The 17,566-nt window shown below is 36.8% G+C and overlaps 1 protein-coding gene across 3 annotated transcripts in view; it reads right to left on the bottom strand.

Moving 5' to 3' along the window:
• PARD3B (par-3 family cell polarity regulator beta) overlaps window positions 1–17,566 on the bottom strand; it is a 1,037,301-nt gene that overhangs the window by 653,578 nt on the left and 366,157 nt on the right. The gene's annotated exons all lie outside the window — the stretch shown is intronic.

Below are 17,566 nucleotides of genomic sequence, written 5' to 3'. Positions count from 1 at the left end.
ACAAATTCATGTCAATTTTACATTTTACCAGCTTCCCATGCTTGATTTAACATGAAAAGATTTTCTCTTTAACTGTCAGTAAAATTAAGGCAATGACCTCATGTGTTTTGTACCTCTATTTGAGAGGTCAAGGTGGAGTGTATTTCTCAGGAAAATACCTACTTCCTAAAAAGAACTGAGGAAAACACAAGAAAACAGGTACATTAATGTGGTATGTACAAATTATCTTCAATAACTATATCTCGATTGTCGATGCTGATGGTGTTTCCAATTCAAAGATCCGGCGTTAGTTTGGTCACTACAAGTACCCTCTGACTACTCCTTCCCCAGGGGGTATTAGGAAGGAACATCTGAAATTATTTAGAATTTACCTAGAAAATATATTATGCAAAAGCTTTATTTTAAAGAATAGTTAAATCTTTTTTTTTGTATTTACCTTGTAAAGGTCAAAATAATGTACAAGTCAACGACCACCACCTCAAAGATCAAAAAGAAATAAAAGAGCTTTGGATAATTTACAAAATCCATAACCCGGAATAACAGACTTGATCAAAAGAGCCACGTGCGCTTCACAATTTCACATCATCAATATCTCTTCAAGGACTCAGACCTATTTTTTATACTCAAACAAGGCAAAGGTGTGTGTGTGCATGGGTGTGTGCTGGGGGTGAGTGGGGTGGAGGCAGAATATTAATGTCGTTGATAATATTCCTAACATGCCTAAATGCTTAGCACAGAGCCTGGTACACAACGGAAGGGTAAACGTTAATTCCTTTTCCTCCCATAGCTAGCACTCCCTGGCTCCCGGACTGAGTCCCACTTGACTTGTTTATCCCTATTCTGTTTTTACTTTGTTGCTTCTCTTTAATCTCTTCATCACAGGATTGACAGAGGAACAGAGAAAGTACCAAGATCAAACACATCAAATAGGTAATTTTTGTTTTTCTCTTTTCCTTGCTCTTCATCACACAAGAACACACAACCTCCAGACATGCAGTGCCGTTCTTCCACCTAGCAATACGTGGTTTGTGCTGTCTGTTCTATTTTTACCATAACTCGAAGCAATATAGCAATGCTTTTACCTTCTATACTGACAAGTAAATATTTTAATAATAAGTGCCACCAAGTACATTTATTGTAGAGTCCCTCAATATTCAAGATGTGGTTTGCTCCGTCGTCAGCCTGTAGCATTCTGTCACTTTTACAGCCTGAGTTTTTATAATCTGATGCTATTATCTTCAGTCTACATAGAGAATAAAAAAGAATGATCCAAATGCTCACAGAACATAATAAACTATATTTGTAAAAGTATCTTTTTGGGATTAGCAATTACACTGAGAAATATGTGGCTCCATTTTTATTACATGTCAAGTGAACTAACTTACTACTAAGAAAGGCTTATTTGCCATATTTATTTTTTTACTGTTTCATACATATTCCACGTTAGCAACAACTATCAAGTAGAATTAAAAGACAAAGAAAAAAAACAGTATCATACAAAATGAAATTGGAATCATTCATCTCAAATCTTAATAAACACAATTAAATCTAAGTAAGACTGTGAAATTACAACAATTTCACAAGTAGAGAAAGCACATTATCACCTTTGGGAAGAGAGTGAAACACTGCAGAATTTCATTTAAATGTATGCATCTGTTTGTAACTAAATAACAATTGGCTATTGAGCTAGTTTTATGCCGCTTTAAACAAAGGTTTGAAAATGGACCCTTTTCCTTCAAAGGATTTTGACAGCCAGCTAAAAACATTTAATCTGGATTTTAAAAATTAGCAGGCTCACATTAGCATCTTCATCAGATGCTACCATCTAGCAGCCTCAGAACAAGTATGTAACAGCACTGATTCTCAGAAACTTCAATCAACATTCACTAAATGAGATAAAACCAATTTTCATTTCCTCTCCAAACTGAAAATCGGTAACAGGGACCTTTACAAACTTTACAGCTTTAAGCTGCATTCTAAAGAAAATAACATGATTTATTCAATTGTACTAAGAACCCCTTTTATCCTTATCACTTTTTAAAGAGGCAGATAGGCATCTGTCCCATAATAACAAAAAAATATGCCTATTAAAAAAACACCCATATTTCAGCCAAAAATACATTTGCTTCCTCTAATTATGTAGTAAGTTATACTGAATCATATTTTTCTTTTGACTACCTTGAATTAAAATTTCAAAGATGATGTGTTACCACTTGACAAACTTAAGAGAATCTCGAGTTTGTTTTGCTGCATTCTTTACTTTCCTTAGTAATAATAGCTCACCATTCATGACACAACATTCACAACTCATTATCTAATACACACAGAGGAAGCCTGAGGAGCCCTTTCCTCTGTGCCCTTCACCTTCCACAGCAGCGGCTGGGCAAAGGGTCTCAATGAAGGTCCGCTGGCAGCCACCAAACCCTAATCCTAGGGCACCTGGGGGCAGCTATAGGAAAAGTAAACAGGTACAGAAACCGGGAGAAAGTTTTAAGAATCATCAGGATAACACAAATGTCAGAAATATAAAAAATTCAGTATACTCATCAGTAATATTTCCACTGTCTCTGAATTACACATATTAAAAATAATATACCCACAGGAAAGCAGAAGATACTTGGGTTAAACTTGCTGGGAAATTTTCAGGGATGAGGTCAATCCACTGGGTGGCTTTGCTTGCCATTTACCCAGTATATCAGTAGATGGTTCCTTGATTTTATCCAATCCCAAGGGCTCTGAAAGTCTTGGGAGAGTGTACAGTATTAGAAATGAAGATACAAGTTAGATTGTTTTACAATACATGGACACATACACACACAAATGACTTTTTCTTCAAGTTATTCTTATCTAAATCATGCACACCTAATCTGCATTTTTGAAAGACTATTCAATTTGAAACAAGTACATCTGACACCAGAAAACATAAAATAGCATATGGGAAAATAATTTTGTAAATTATGAAGCATATATACATTTATAATGATGTAACATTGACCCTGAATATTATTTCACTGGCTTAGTTTCATTTTCCCTACAAATTCTATTCTCTGACCAAACCAAAGCTATAACTGTCTCAGAAATACAGTTTGGCAATCTCTTAGCCAAGGCCCAGTGCTACCACAGCCATCAGAGGTATGTCAATAGATCCTTGAAGGCAGTAACTTGCTGTAATATAAGAGTGATTTCTCCCTGCAGGAATTATCCCATTACAACGAAATGCCACACTACCTCTGGCCAGGTCCTCACATATCTACTGCCAGAGCCCCAATCCACTTCTGGGTTCTGACATTTACCCATAACACTACTGCTAGAGTGGTCTTCCATCACACAGATCTGGCATGGTCTTGCTCTAGCTTAAAACTCTTCATTATCTATTATGGCTTTCAAAATGAAGTTCCAGCCTCCCAGATGAGGCTCTCCACCATACTCTGTGGTGTTTCCACAATAACCTGTCCAGGTCTCTGTCATCACTGGTCACACAGCACAAAGATCACTGATTTATTTGCCTCTGTCTAAAAGTAAACTGTAAGCTACTTGAAACCATGGGTCACATAATTTAAAAATATATTTAACAAATATTTTAGAGACCTGATTATGCACTCGGCACTGTTCAAAGTGCTTACATATATGATTTAAGAGTCACAAGAAACCCTATGAGAAAAGCACCATTATTCCCATTCTAAAGATGGGAGAACTAAAGTACAATTGACTTGATATTCCAAGCTCCTAGTATGGTACTTGGCAGGTAGAAGGGGGTCAGGTAAATGAGTGATTGGAGTTCTCTGCTATATCCGAGAGGAAGAGCAAAGCCTCTTTTATATGGATGTCTACACTTTTATGTGGATACCACCTGTGTCCTAATTTTCCATGCACATAGGAATAAAGGTAACCTTCATTACCAGGCATGCTCCTGTACAGGACAAAATAGCTTCTGCCCATCCTTGAGGTTCAATCCAGAACTGCATCTTACAATTTGTTCACCTAAAATCCACTTAGTACATTATAATCCCAATCCTGTTTCCTGGTGGACTACATTTACGTATTTGATTTTCTTCCAGAGGAAACCTTTTAAAATTTTAAAACAAATTTGCACATTAACATACCTAGTTTTGAAACAAACACAACTGTACAGTGTTCTCCGTTACATTTGACTGTTAGAAGAACCCTGCTTATTTTGCGCTAATGACTGCCATCCAGGGTGTATTGCTTAATTTTGTGGATTAATGAGTAAGCAATCAAATGTGATTTTGAGTCATGAATATAACAAACATACTATTCATTTATTTTGACAAGTATTTTAATTTATGAGACTTGGCTACAAATAGAGCAGTCTATTTCATAAAAGAAAAAAAAAAAGAAACCTTTCTGCTTTTAAGATAACGCAACAGCTCTCAGAGAATAAATCTTCATGGAGAATAATGACAAAGCCACCAACTTCTAAAGACAAATAAAGAATTGATAGGTTGATAGAAAAAACAATGAGACCTTACTATATCACTAAAATTTTCAAACAAAGAATGTCTTTTGCATGCACTTGAGCTATATGCAACATCTTTAGGGGTTGCAAGCCATACAGAACATTCTAAATAAACTAAGTCAGTGCTGGCCTGAGGCAGGTATCCCCTAGCCTGTCACCCTGGTAGCCTCAAACACAAGTTTCAGCAGCTTCACATGTCCCTGAGGTGGCCTCATATTCCTGGTCTGAGAACCCCGAAAGCCAGGTAAATGAATGTACTACAATTATGAGCAAGGTCACAACTCCCTGAAAATTAGTCAGTGATTAATTGGTGCTACATTTCATCAGGCTGGGGAAGGAACAGACTCTTTAGCACGGACACATTTAGCAAATTGGTCTGAGCACCGGCTGATTGACCTCATGACAGGTCCAATGATGTTCTACCTTCTCTGGGATTTCAAGATAAGACGAGCAACTGGTGGAGACGACAGAAAGGTCAGCATGCAGCCTGATTGAGGGATGAGGAAGCACTCCCCTTAAACGTTCCATTGAGACTCAGATCCTCCTTGTCAAGGATGACAAGGCTTCAAAGCCGATATTTAAAAAAGATTAGCACTGCAATAGCAGGTGGGTTTAGCTCCTGAACGCCTTCCGTCTGAGTGGTAGAGCTAACCTTTTCCTTTGGCTTCTAATTGCTCTACATCTCCTTAACTCCTGATAATGTGGCCAACCCTGCTGGGACGGGTGTTGACTTTGGGAGCCTCTAAATGTCAGGATTTGTAATTATGATCGTGGGTATATTATACTCACATAGAATGATGCCTCACTAATTGGGGCCTGAAGACGAAGCCTGGGGTCCTTGCTCCTTGCTCACAGTCACAGGACGTGACTCCGGGGAGCAGCTGCATCCTAGGTCTTGTCTTTCATTGTAGAAAGATGATCTTTGCGAGTCAGTTGTAAATTTTTAACTTCAGTGCAAAAGGCCTTTCTAAGACATCTAAAACATATTCCGTAGGCATAAAAAGTACAATTGCTAAATCAAAAATTAAAACATATTGAGCCTGCTTACGGCAAAAATAGGATGCGAGCTTTGAAATGAGGACTGGTCCCAAAAATCCACGTTGCTATAACCAACCGCAATAATTGCATTTCGAAAGCCAGTCTTCGGTCCGATATTCCCAAACCCAAAGGACTCTTTTACACTTTGCTGCTTTAGTTTTTCATGTTTTCCAGGAAAAAAGAAAAATATGGGGCAAGAAGGTGTGGGGATCACAAACTCCACCAGTTCCCTCCAGCCAACTGTGTATGTGGTGTGTGCCTGTATCTTGGGGATGGCGAAGGGAGGGAATATGAACAAAACTTCAAAGGATGCTGTTACAAGACTTCTGAAAACACAGAAAAGAAGACACACAAGGATCAGCTCAAATCGCAGAAAACTACTATTACAGTATTGGTGCTTTTCCTCCAGTCTTCGTTTTTAAGTATACATATATATATATATATATATATATATATATATATATATATATATGTGTGTGTGTGTGTGTGTGTGTATATATATATATATGTATATATATATATGTGTGTGTGTGTGTATATATATATATATATATATATATATATATATATATATATATATATACCTTAACACTACATGAGCCATATTACATAGCACACAATTTCGTTTTCTGATATTTTCACTTAGGTTTTTCTTGTGAGCAATTTTCTCTAATTTTAGTTTGCAAAAAAATGAAGAAAATTCATGACTGAATAATATTTCATAACACAATTAGCCATATCATAATTTAGCTTATTCTGCCATTCTGGATGCATGAAAATATAAATTATCTTTGTACAGTACTGTCATTTTCTCAGTCATTGATGATGTTGCAGACAAAATTACATCCTCCTGTTTAAAGTCAATTTTTTGATTATTAGTGTTATTGAAAATAATTTTATAAGCTATTTTTGTTTCTTCAAGAATGGATTGTCTGTTCATACCCTTTGCCTTTCTTTTCATTTTGCTTCTACTGTTTCTCATCAACATGAATAAGCTATTCAAGTACAGTTTGTCTTTTTTATCTTTGCAAATTTATTTTTTGCCAATTTACCTTTCAATTTTGTTTATGATGTAATTTTTTTCATTGCATGGTATTCTATTCACCTAAAACTCTCTTTTAAATATTCAAAGGTCCCTTGTAAAGAGGTACTCACCTGGAACCAGTAATACTTTATGATGGACAAGTAGTAAAACAATGTTGGTTTCATTTAATTTACTACTTTGATAGTCCCTTAAGAGAGAGCAGGTGGGAAATGTTTTGATTGATGGGACTGGTTTTTAAATCATCATTCATATTCTAAACAAATACAGATGGACAAAAGCTATTACAATAAAGAAATCACAAAAAAAAAATTTAATATTTCAATGATTTTATAATCCAAATGTCTGTCGTTATTTTCTGCAAATTCTTTATGTTGAAATTCCACACATTTAATCCAGTATTAAAACGTAAAAAATATATATTAACAAAATTTGTTTAAAAAATTTTTATGTACTTTAAGACTCTAAGATTCCCTTATTTTTTGTCCCCCAGACAAGAGAAATTTTTATTGTATCTTTTAACATTTCTTCTATATCACCTACTATCCAGCCATCAATCATGTTTGTTGCTTTCCTGTAAACTGCCTCCCTGTCCCTCGTTTTGCCAAGGATTAAAAACTCTAGAAAGGACCTATTTACAGTAATGTGTAAAAAAAAAAAAGTATGTATGTATATCTTTAACTCTCACCCAAGTCTTCTTTTCATTGTTCATTTAAAAGCATAATTGTCACAGGTCAGCTGACATTGCCCTAGTGACTACTGGGTTGCTAGCTACATTTCTCTATCTTACCAACATACTCTCTGCTATATTCTATCGTCCAATCTGCTCTGCCAGTTAATCCCATCTTCAAGTAAATTTCAAGCTTAATGACATTTATTTCATCTACAACATGGAAGTAACATATGGGGCACTTCTTAAAGAGTCAGGAAACAAAAATTCTCTCAGAGATAATCTATTAAATAAATATGTAAAGGTCTGTTTATAAATACACAAAATCAAAGATATATACCCAGGACAACTTTAATTCACTATATAAATAAGCTAAAGAAGTGGTATGTCAATATGATAGTAATAGAGGTCAGGAAAATGGTGTCAGAGGCGAATGTACCGGCAGCATCATTTTAAGTATTATCCAGTTGAAGGGATCCACTGGATTAAGGAAAAAAACTTACAGTCCCATTCGTAGGGATACCTTTATTGTGAAATGGGTGAGACATGGGGATTACAGTGTGGTATCATTAAACTCATGAATCTGGGACCAAGTACATAACTTCTGCGGCCAAGTGCAAAATGAAAGTGTGGAGCCCTTGTTCAAAAAATTTAAAGAATTACAAGATGGCAATAAGCATGGGGCCCTGAGCAACTACACAGGTCACATACCCATAAAGTTGGCCCTGCTTGAATCGTGTGCCTTTCTAAACTCATTCTGGTTTCATTTTCCCCAAGTAATCTGACTGTGATTTGATATCCCACATTATTCCCTCAACAGGGAGAATATATGCTGGCTAGTGGATTTGCAATGTCTAGTCCCCTTGGCAATTATTACACACCTGTTTATAGTCCTGGTGAACTTTACTAGCTGGAGTCAGAATCCTTGAGTCAAATCAATCCAGAGCAGTGAGAAGGCATAGTTTATAGAACTACAGTGCTTGGGCCCTGTGTTGTGGTGGGGTGGGAGCTGGAGGGACGCTCACGTACATGTTTCCGGTGAGACCTCGTCTATAAACTCCCTATTCTTCAAAGAGTCTTCCATTTGAACTTCTAGCTCATATTTATTCACTGAAAATGCAATACTGGCTTAGAAGATAGCTTAAATCAAAGGGAAATGCTGGAATGTTTTTTCATTTAAATGCAAAAGAACACTATAATTACATAATGTGATAAATATCACTACAGTGGCAATCATATTACAATACATAAATGTATCCAAGTAACATTCTGTATATATTCCTTTCCTAGAATCCATAGTAGTTGGAAACCTAAACTCTGGAGCCAGACTGCGTGAGTTCAAATCCTGACTCAACCACTTTCTAAACGTAGGGAAGTTATGTAGCTTCTCTGAGCCTCAACCATTCTGTCTATCTATACAATAAGGAGAAGGATAGCAGCTAACATCTATTGAGCACTTATCATGTTTAAACACAGAGTATCAGACTGTATTATCTCACGTATTTTTCATACCACCCCTAGAGGTAGTTACCATTAATTTCTTCAAAATTGGGGATACCGAAAGGTTAGATGGATTACATGGCCAGTAAGTGATAAAGCCAGAATCAGAAGCCAGTTAAACTTCAGCACCTCCTTATTATTCTGAGCCTACCTTTCGAATTGTTGTATTACATGAGATACAACTTATCGGAGTGCCTAGCCATGAAAAATAAAGTGTTCCTTTAATGCTAGGCCCTAGCTATTATTATAATTATCATTATCATTATTTTTATTATTGATCAAAAGCCCTATTCATCCTTTAAGACCCAACTCAATTTGTATCCTGGATAATATCTAGCATCTAGACATTAAGTGTGTATCTAATGTAAGAATATACCTTACTATAGTCTACTTAAAAATGCACAAAGTCAATTTAAAGAGACCAATTCCCACCCCAGAGCAATATTGGACTGAATATTTGACTAATAAGATAGACTTGATTTATAATACTTTAATAGACTAACATCTAAAAAATGTGACATTTTCTTCAACACAATATATATTTATTAAATAAAAAGATATATAATGTTATTAGTAGGTATATCACCATGTCAAGTGATAAGTATCAAATGAAAAATTAAAAGAGGATTAAAAGATGAGGATTGGGAAGTTGCTAATTATAGCATAATATCTATCTTACATTTTGTACCTAGTTTCTACTCATAGGGTATTGACATTAGGATTAGGAAAAATAATTCCCATCCATAGAAATATAACCTACTTTGTTAACAAAACATAACTCCAAATATAAACTGCTTGCAAAAACTGTATTTCATAAGAGCATCTTTGGATGAAATGGAATGAAGACGCTGCCTTCTGTTACTATCCTTTCACACAAGTTTCATGACTGGAAATGCTGTACAGCATTTCTCAGAAAGTACTCTAGAAAGCCTGTACAGTTAATCAACTTTAGTTTAGAAAGACTCCATTCTTATAATTTATTTTGTTTTTATAGAAAAAAAGACTTGGAAAGGTTCCTGTGAGACATGGAAAAATACCAAGATCTGTCAAGGATAAACATGTTTTCCTCCCCAAAGCCCTTAAAGTCAGTGGAAAATGGTTTCCAATAATGAATCACCAAAAGAAAAAGCCCTATTTTTATTGGACTAAAATTCATAATTTCTATGAAACAAGAAGATAAATGGAATGTGGAAGCAAGCAACCAATGGAGAATGCCTGATACTGCACTTAGAAAACCCCATGACATAAATAGTGGAGTACTGGGTCAGAGTCTGGGGAGACGACAGCATCCTTTTTTTTTTTTTTTTTTTGCACTTTTTTTTTTTTTAATGTTCATGTTCAGCCCCTGTGTGCTGGGGAAAAATTATTTTAAATGTGCCCATAACTGAGAGCTTTTTGGCAAAGGTGAGCCCATTTATCTAGGCAAATCCAAACGGAAGTCTAAAGTAAGCACACGATATAACATGCAAATTATCCTCAACTAATGTAGCTAAACTTGACAAATGTGAGTCAAATATCACACATCTCTAACAGTCTTGCTTCTAACTCAAAGGGGAAAAACATCATTTATATGTAGCTGCCAAATACTATATTCTCTCTAATTTAATAAGCAGGAACCGTTTTCCCTACCATTGAAAATTTATGTTTGTCTTTGGATGGGTTCGGCTGCCTTTTTCAATCTAGTGGTCTGTGACCATGGAGGGCTTTAGCCAAAGAGAAAATGACTCCATAAATCCACAGAAGCTGTCTTGCTTTAAATTATAGTTTGAAAGCTTCCAGAGTATATGAAAAGACTTTGAACAAGAAAAATCAACATACACCAACACATATGTATTGAAAGTTATCCTATTTCACAACAGGAAGCATTCCTCGAACTTTAGAAAGCATGCATCCATACAGTAAGATATAGACTTGTCAACATCTCTAGAGACTTGCTACCTAATTATCAAGACATTTGGTCATCTGACATCATGAAGCACGTGAGTATACGTAGTACTTTTTTGATACAAAACTATGATTAGGATATTTCTGCTCTTGATAGTTCACAAAACAATAGACCTATTCATTATAATGTCACTGGAAAGCAGATTATGTTGCTTCAGAGGATGGCATGCCACTTTTCTTTAGAATTCCTGTTAGACCTCTTTAAATCAGCAAAGGTGTCACTTCATAACCTCTCAAACTTAACTGGCTGGTAAAACACAGGAAAAGAATCTTGAGATTACAGATTAGCCACCTATTCTAATAAAATAACTGAGTTCTGGAAAAATTAATTTCTAAAGTCCTGTAGCTAGTTAATGGCTAAACAAGGGGAAAAAATTAGTCAAAAGCTAATTTGAAGTTACAACTTTAAAAATTTTGCATACTGTTAAACTAGGTTTTGAGTTTTCCTATGCACCACAGTTTCCACCATTCTGGCTTGGTGTATACTGAACATACTCCATTTATTACTAGTTTGCCTAGCTCCTAAAATCATTAAATTTGAGACTCTTGTCTTATGTCTGACTAGAATATATATGTTTTTTTCACTCTATACTTCTTCCATGATTAAAATGCAAGTATCAAATGGGACTATACTTTAAACTTCTTGCAAAGACTGTGATTTCATTATCCTTTGTAAAATACGTGATGCTTTTCATAGACAGAATTGCTTCCTTAAGTCAACTGTTTGGCAACACTGGTAAAATACATATGCAGAACACGGCCTCTGTGATGGCCAATTTTATGTAATAACTTGACTGGGCCATGGGGCACCCAGGTATTTGGTTAAACATTATTTCTGGGTGTGTCTGTGAAAGTGTTTCTGGATGAGATTAACACTGGAATCAGTAGACTGAGTAAAGCAGATTGCCCTCCCTAATGTGGGTGGGACTCATCTAATCTGTTGAAGTCCTTAATAGAATTAAAAAGACTGAGTAAGAAAGAATCTCTCCTGCCTGTTTGAGCTTGGATGTTGGTCTTTCCTGCCCTTCAGACTTGGACTGAAACATCTGCTCTCTTTGGGTCTTGAGCCTGCCAGCTTTCAGGCTGGGATTTATACCATTGGCTCTCCTGATTCTTAGGTCTTGGAACTTGGGCTGGAAATACACATTGGCTCTTCTAAGTCTAGAGCCGGCCGACTGAAGATCTTGGGACCTCTCAGCCTCTGTTGTCATGTGAACCAACTCCTTATAACATACACATACACACACACCCTACTGGTTCTGTTCCTCTGGAGAACCCTGACTAATACAGCTTCCTCACCCAGAGGTCAAGCACTGGCAAAAATCAATGTTTTTAGAACAAAGCCTAAGACCCAGAAGCAAAAAAGCCTTCTCTGTGTTCTTTACAATGATGCACAGCTTTTAAAATGATCAATTATGGCATCTCCAGGCTAGACTTGATTAATAGAAAAAAAATGGGAAGAAATATTATAGAAGACCTCCTGTATTCAAAACAGAGAAAGCTGAGCTAAAAGGAAACAGAGCAATACTCAAAAGCAGACATAGAAGTGAAGTGTTCATCCTAGCCGTAACTGTGCCTCAGTGAGTTAAGGAAAGGTTACGTTTGGTTTGGTAGAGCAGAATAAAAACCTAAGTAGGGTGCTTCTGTTCCTACCTTCAAGGAACGTTTTCTGAGTACCTATAACATGCCAATTATTGTGTTAAAAGTGGAGGATCCCCCCTCTCAAGTATCTATCAATTTAGTAGTAGGAGGGGCAGATGGACATGGAAGTCAATATAAACACTGACATGTGACGAAATAGCTGAATGAGCCAAATGCCTTGGCAGGAAGAGAGGCGGAAGATTCTTTCTCTGTATGTTTGCTGGGAAGCTGTTAAAGAAGGTATAGAGGGGAGATGACATTTAAGCTGGGCCTTAATTAGCATGATTTCACAGGATGGCAGAATTGGGAAGCCCTTCAAGGCAGAGGGAACAACACACACAAAGGCCTGGGAGGAGGAAATGCAAATTCACTATTTGCGAAATGCCAACCAACTAGTTTGATGTGTTTGGAGTGCAGGCCCCTGGTGGCTGAGAGGAAAAGAAATAGAAGAACAAAGGCTGGACTTAAAGGTTAGAGACAGGAAATGAAGGACCTTGAATGTCTTGTCCACAGATACGTTTCCTAAAATTTGTACTAGGTTTTATGACTTTATAATATCTGCCTGTGCTTGTTAGACCTTCAGTGCTAGCAACGACTCTATGAAGAAGGCCGCCTTAAATCTTCTGGGGAATAAGATTAAACAGATAACACTCTGCAAAAGTGGTATCCTGTGTGCACACCTCCTTCACACATAGTTTGGATGCTTGATAAATACACAGTCTGGGTACTTGAATTCTGAGTAACCTGACGTATGCAGTTGAAGACTTGGACTGCATGTGTGAGTTAGATGGTGTGAGTGAGAGAGAGATGGTTGAGGAAGGGGGAGGAAGACAGGTAGGTAGTCTTAATTAGGTGATGTCAGGTATAAGAAAATCATTCTATCAGCAACTGAAAAAGCAGACCTTTTCAAAATACAGCTTTTCTACGTTGAAGAAGCTCACTATTATTTTTAATTGAAAAATAACTAAGTATGAACGATCAACATTCAACATTTGGATTATAAAAAGATAAAATTATAAAATAGCTGATTATGATGGGGAGGTTAGCCAGGTACTTCGCCTTGACTGCCTGCCTGAAGAACACGGGGCTACATGTGAGTCCTTCCCTCAAAGAGTAGGTTCACAAAGGGATGGAGATAGCCACGCCGCTTTCTGCCAGTGCAAAGCCAGCAAGGGCAAGCTGGCGGCTGGCAGCTTGACGGATGGCTGTTTACTGCAGGGCACACCTCCTCGCCCTCTCAGGTATCCTAGAGGGAGCCGGGGGACAGAAGCCAGTGATGGGAGACTCCCAAGAGTCCTGTCTTCCCCTGTACAGTGCAGCTCTCTCTCGTCCTCAGAGGTCGTCACGGAGCCCCCAGCCATCAGAGCTGCCTCACTTCAGAGGACCGCTTGCAAAAAGGCATGCTGCTTTCTCATTTTTCCAATTACATTACCTTCCAGGGCTAACTCTTTAAAAAGTCAGTTGGCTTCACTCTTATTGTTGGTTGTTTTGGTGATTTCACTTTGAATGCGTGTCAGTTGCTTCATTCTTTCTGTGTGTTTAGATCATCTTCTACTGTCTCACTTTTTTCTTTCTTTTTTTTTTTTTTTGAAATCTTGGTTTATAAAGTATTTGCGTTACTCTTAGCTTAGTTTCCTTTAGGCGATGTAATGTTAAATGTGTAACTTCCTTTTCTACTTTTACTAGCTTATTGCTAGCATTCTTTTTAAAGTTCCCTTTACTATTTCACTCTTCAGCTTCAATTCTGTAATGTTTTTCCCTGTGAAATCGTAATTTCTGGCATTATATTTAACTTTGTCATGTCAGTACTCTTCTTTTACCAATTGCAAATAGGAAGGACAGTGTAGAGGTGTCAACAGAGAACATTCTCTCAGACAAGATGGATTTTCTCCCTACTTGCCCAAAGCAGTCTCTTCTACTCCCCTTATTTGATCCCTCAAACACTTCTATTAATATGGAGTCCAATAAAATAAAATACATTCCAAATTGGGTACCTGAAGAAACGTTAGTGCTTGTTTTCTCACGGCACAAATCATTTACCTCCACCGTCAGCAGTCAGTAGGATCTAAAAACCGGGCACACGTCACCACTGGGGAAGGAGCAGTGTTAGACCAGAGCATCCCGCTGGTGAAAGGACACTAAATCAACTCCCTAGGTTAACTCTGGTACCACTGACAGTTCCAAGAGAGAAGACAAAAATCAAGAGCTCATGGCAGCATCTTGGATTCTCTTGCGTAGCCGCCTGCCTGCCTCTACCCTGTAACTTTCTCCTCACTGGTCACAGGAAGATCCACTGGGGTGGATCGCATATGGGGTCCCTCAAGCCACCTTCCTTTTGGGAGAGAAACTGTTTGGATCTGTGATGATCTCCAAACAGATGTGTTTATTTACAAAAAAAAAAAAAAGTCAAAGATAATTTTTAAATTTAAAAGAGGTACATTTACACAAAATGTAAATTTTCTTAATCTTTTCTTTAACAAAAAGATAATAAACTTAAGACTGCAAAGAAGTTAAATTCATTGTGTAAAAAGAAGTTTGGAGATTTTTCCATGTATTTTTCTACATATATTTTCCAAATATTTGTGCCGGTCTTAAATGTCATTACCACAGATCATAGGAAATTGGACACAGAAGACTGTTCCTAACAGCAGTCACTGGTGACCAGCACAGTGTTTGTATGACCACTTGTCTTAGGTGTTTTGTCTTGTTTTTTTTCAATATTGACCTTTAAAAAAGAAAATTAAAGCTCTGTTAAGATGTCTAAGTCTGCGGAAACAGAAGAGGGCTTTTCTCCCACTCCGCTCCTCTCGAGAACAACTTCAATAAAATTCAGAATTCAGAAATGTTTCAAATGTTCTCAAAAAGGCTGTGATCCCTCAGAGTCCTATCAATAAATCAGTTCACAGAATCTGGTAAGGTTTATTTATCTGACTGGAACTAAGGAATTTGTACTAAATCACTACATTTTTTGAAATATTGGTTCTCAAATGAAATATCAAAACAGAGAGAGAAAGAAAAAAATATTCTGACCTGACATCTTAATGCAGCGTTACTATAAAAACAGGGAAAAGAAAAGTTACATTTCCAGAGATGGCCAATTTTAACTGCAACCAACAGCAAAAAAATCCTTTCATTTTAGTAATTGGTTTGTAACACGTATCCTGCTTTGCTGATTATATCCTACAGAAGACCGATTTACGTATTAAAAAATCCAACTTAGTCCAGCTGTACAAAATGGTAAGTACTACATAACTACAACTCAGATTTTTTCATTTCAGATTTGAATGTTACCTGAAATAAACATCAAAAAATCTAAACAGCGGAACATTCCTTGAATCAAAATTATATAAAACCAACATAGATACACATTTAGGAATGGCTATGTTCAAGTTCTGTATTGTACTTCCCTTTAGACCAAACAGTCCAGTAGCTCCGCTTGACATTTAGAACATATACAAGGGTATATTTCTTTAAAAATATATACTCAGAATGTTGCAATAATGAGAGCTCTAAAAAACCAAGTGAAATTCAGTTTATAAAAACCCAAATTATCCCTTTACCACTCTGCACTCTCTGCTCATCATGTACAGCATCTAAAAATGCCATCAAAGGGAAAATAAATCTTTCAGGAAAATTTCCTTTAAATGGAACCAAAGGTTAAAAGACCCCACACATTGGAAACCCTGCAGCACAAAGAACGCCAATATTACCTTGAGCAATTCACAATGAGCTTTAATTTACCCATTTAGAAAACCTGATTTCCATAGGAAAGGTGCAGAAGTAATAAATCTTGTCCTGCTAGAAGTCTAAGAGGGGAAAGCAAAACAAAATTTCACCAGCTTTTGTTCATTAACTCTTTCATGTCACTGATAGCTATGTTGTTAGATATGTTTTCAGGGCATTAATTACCATCCTAATAGATTATAGCCTTAGAACTTCCAAGACAGAGCGATTTCATCCATTTAGCAATGGAACAAAGCCTAAAAAATATTTTGCGTTCTTTGAAATGTATGCTATTGAAGTCTTTTTCATGCATACAACTGGATGAATTTTATTGTTAACTCCTATAAAACAGAACATTGTATATAGCTCTCAAGGTTATGACATAAAACAAAAATGTCATGGCTAAAGCTGGCCATGGAAATAAATACTTAACAAACCCCAACATTTATCAGTGATGAAGACATTAGTTTTCAACTCTGCCATGCTAATTGAATAGAACATATGACACTGAGCATCTGCTACTCAATCAACTAACTTTGAGATGATTAATTTGTTTGCAACACACCTTTCATAGCTCTTCCACTCTTCCGTGCACTATAGTTATTTTTTCTCTGTGCTCCTAATAAATTATAAACAACTTAAGGCTGGGGTCACTCTCTTATCGATACTAGTGGTCCTGCAAAAATTGAGGCCCACACTTTGAATGTAGCAGCTACTCCCAGCATATGTGTTGTTGTTACTGGGACATCAACTGCTCATTCTCAGCAACTCAGGCCTAATGTCCAGTTTCCAAGCTGTACTCAAAACCACGGGGACAACAGACCCACCCGCAGAACTGTCCCACCCGTTCATGTCTATAGCCAGGGAACTGTTCCCAAGCTCCTAAGTGGTACTTTCAATTAGGTGTACTCATTATTTCCCCTACATATCACAGAATTGCCTCAACTATAATTTTATTTGTGTGATATTCACGTATAGGAATGATGGAACCAATTCTAGACACAAAATTTGTAGATAAAACAAATGAGTGGAAAAACACTCAAGTTACATAACTAAAAAAAATTAAACCAACTGTACTTCTGCAGTCACTTAACTATCACTCTGCAAACTGGAGACCCCAGTATGTCTGAGAGAACTGTCACTGCTTTTTTCTTTTAATTTTTCTTTTATATTGGAGTATAGTTGATTAACAATGTTGTGTTAGTTTCAGTGCACAGCAAAGTGATTCTGTTATACATATACAAGTATCTATTCTTTTTCAAATTCTTTTCCCATTTAGGTTATTGCAGAATATTGAGCAGAGTTCCCTGTGCTATGTGGCAGGTCCTTGTTGGTTATCTATTTCACATATAGCAGTGTGTACATGTGTCACTACTTTTTGATTTGACGTTTTAACTCCTGGATCACAATCATGCCACTAGGACAGTATCACACTTAAGGTGGAAACGAGGGACTGTATTTTAGATGAAGATGAAATGTGTTTGAGAAAAGAGCCAGAGTTCTTTGTCCTACAACTCGCCTGATGATTAAG

Source organism: Balaenoptera borealis (genome assembly GCF_965194805.1).
Source record: "Balaenoptera borealis genome assembly, chromosome: 6".
Taxonomy (NCBI): domain Eukaryota; kingdom Metazoa; phylum Chordata; class Mammalia; order Artiodactyla; family Balaenopteridae; genus Balaenoptera; species Balaenoptera borealis.
Note: the sequence above shows the minus strand (reverse complement) of the source record. Positions and strands in the feature narration are given on the sequence as shown.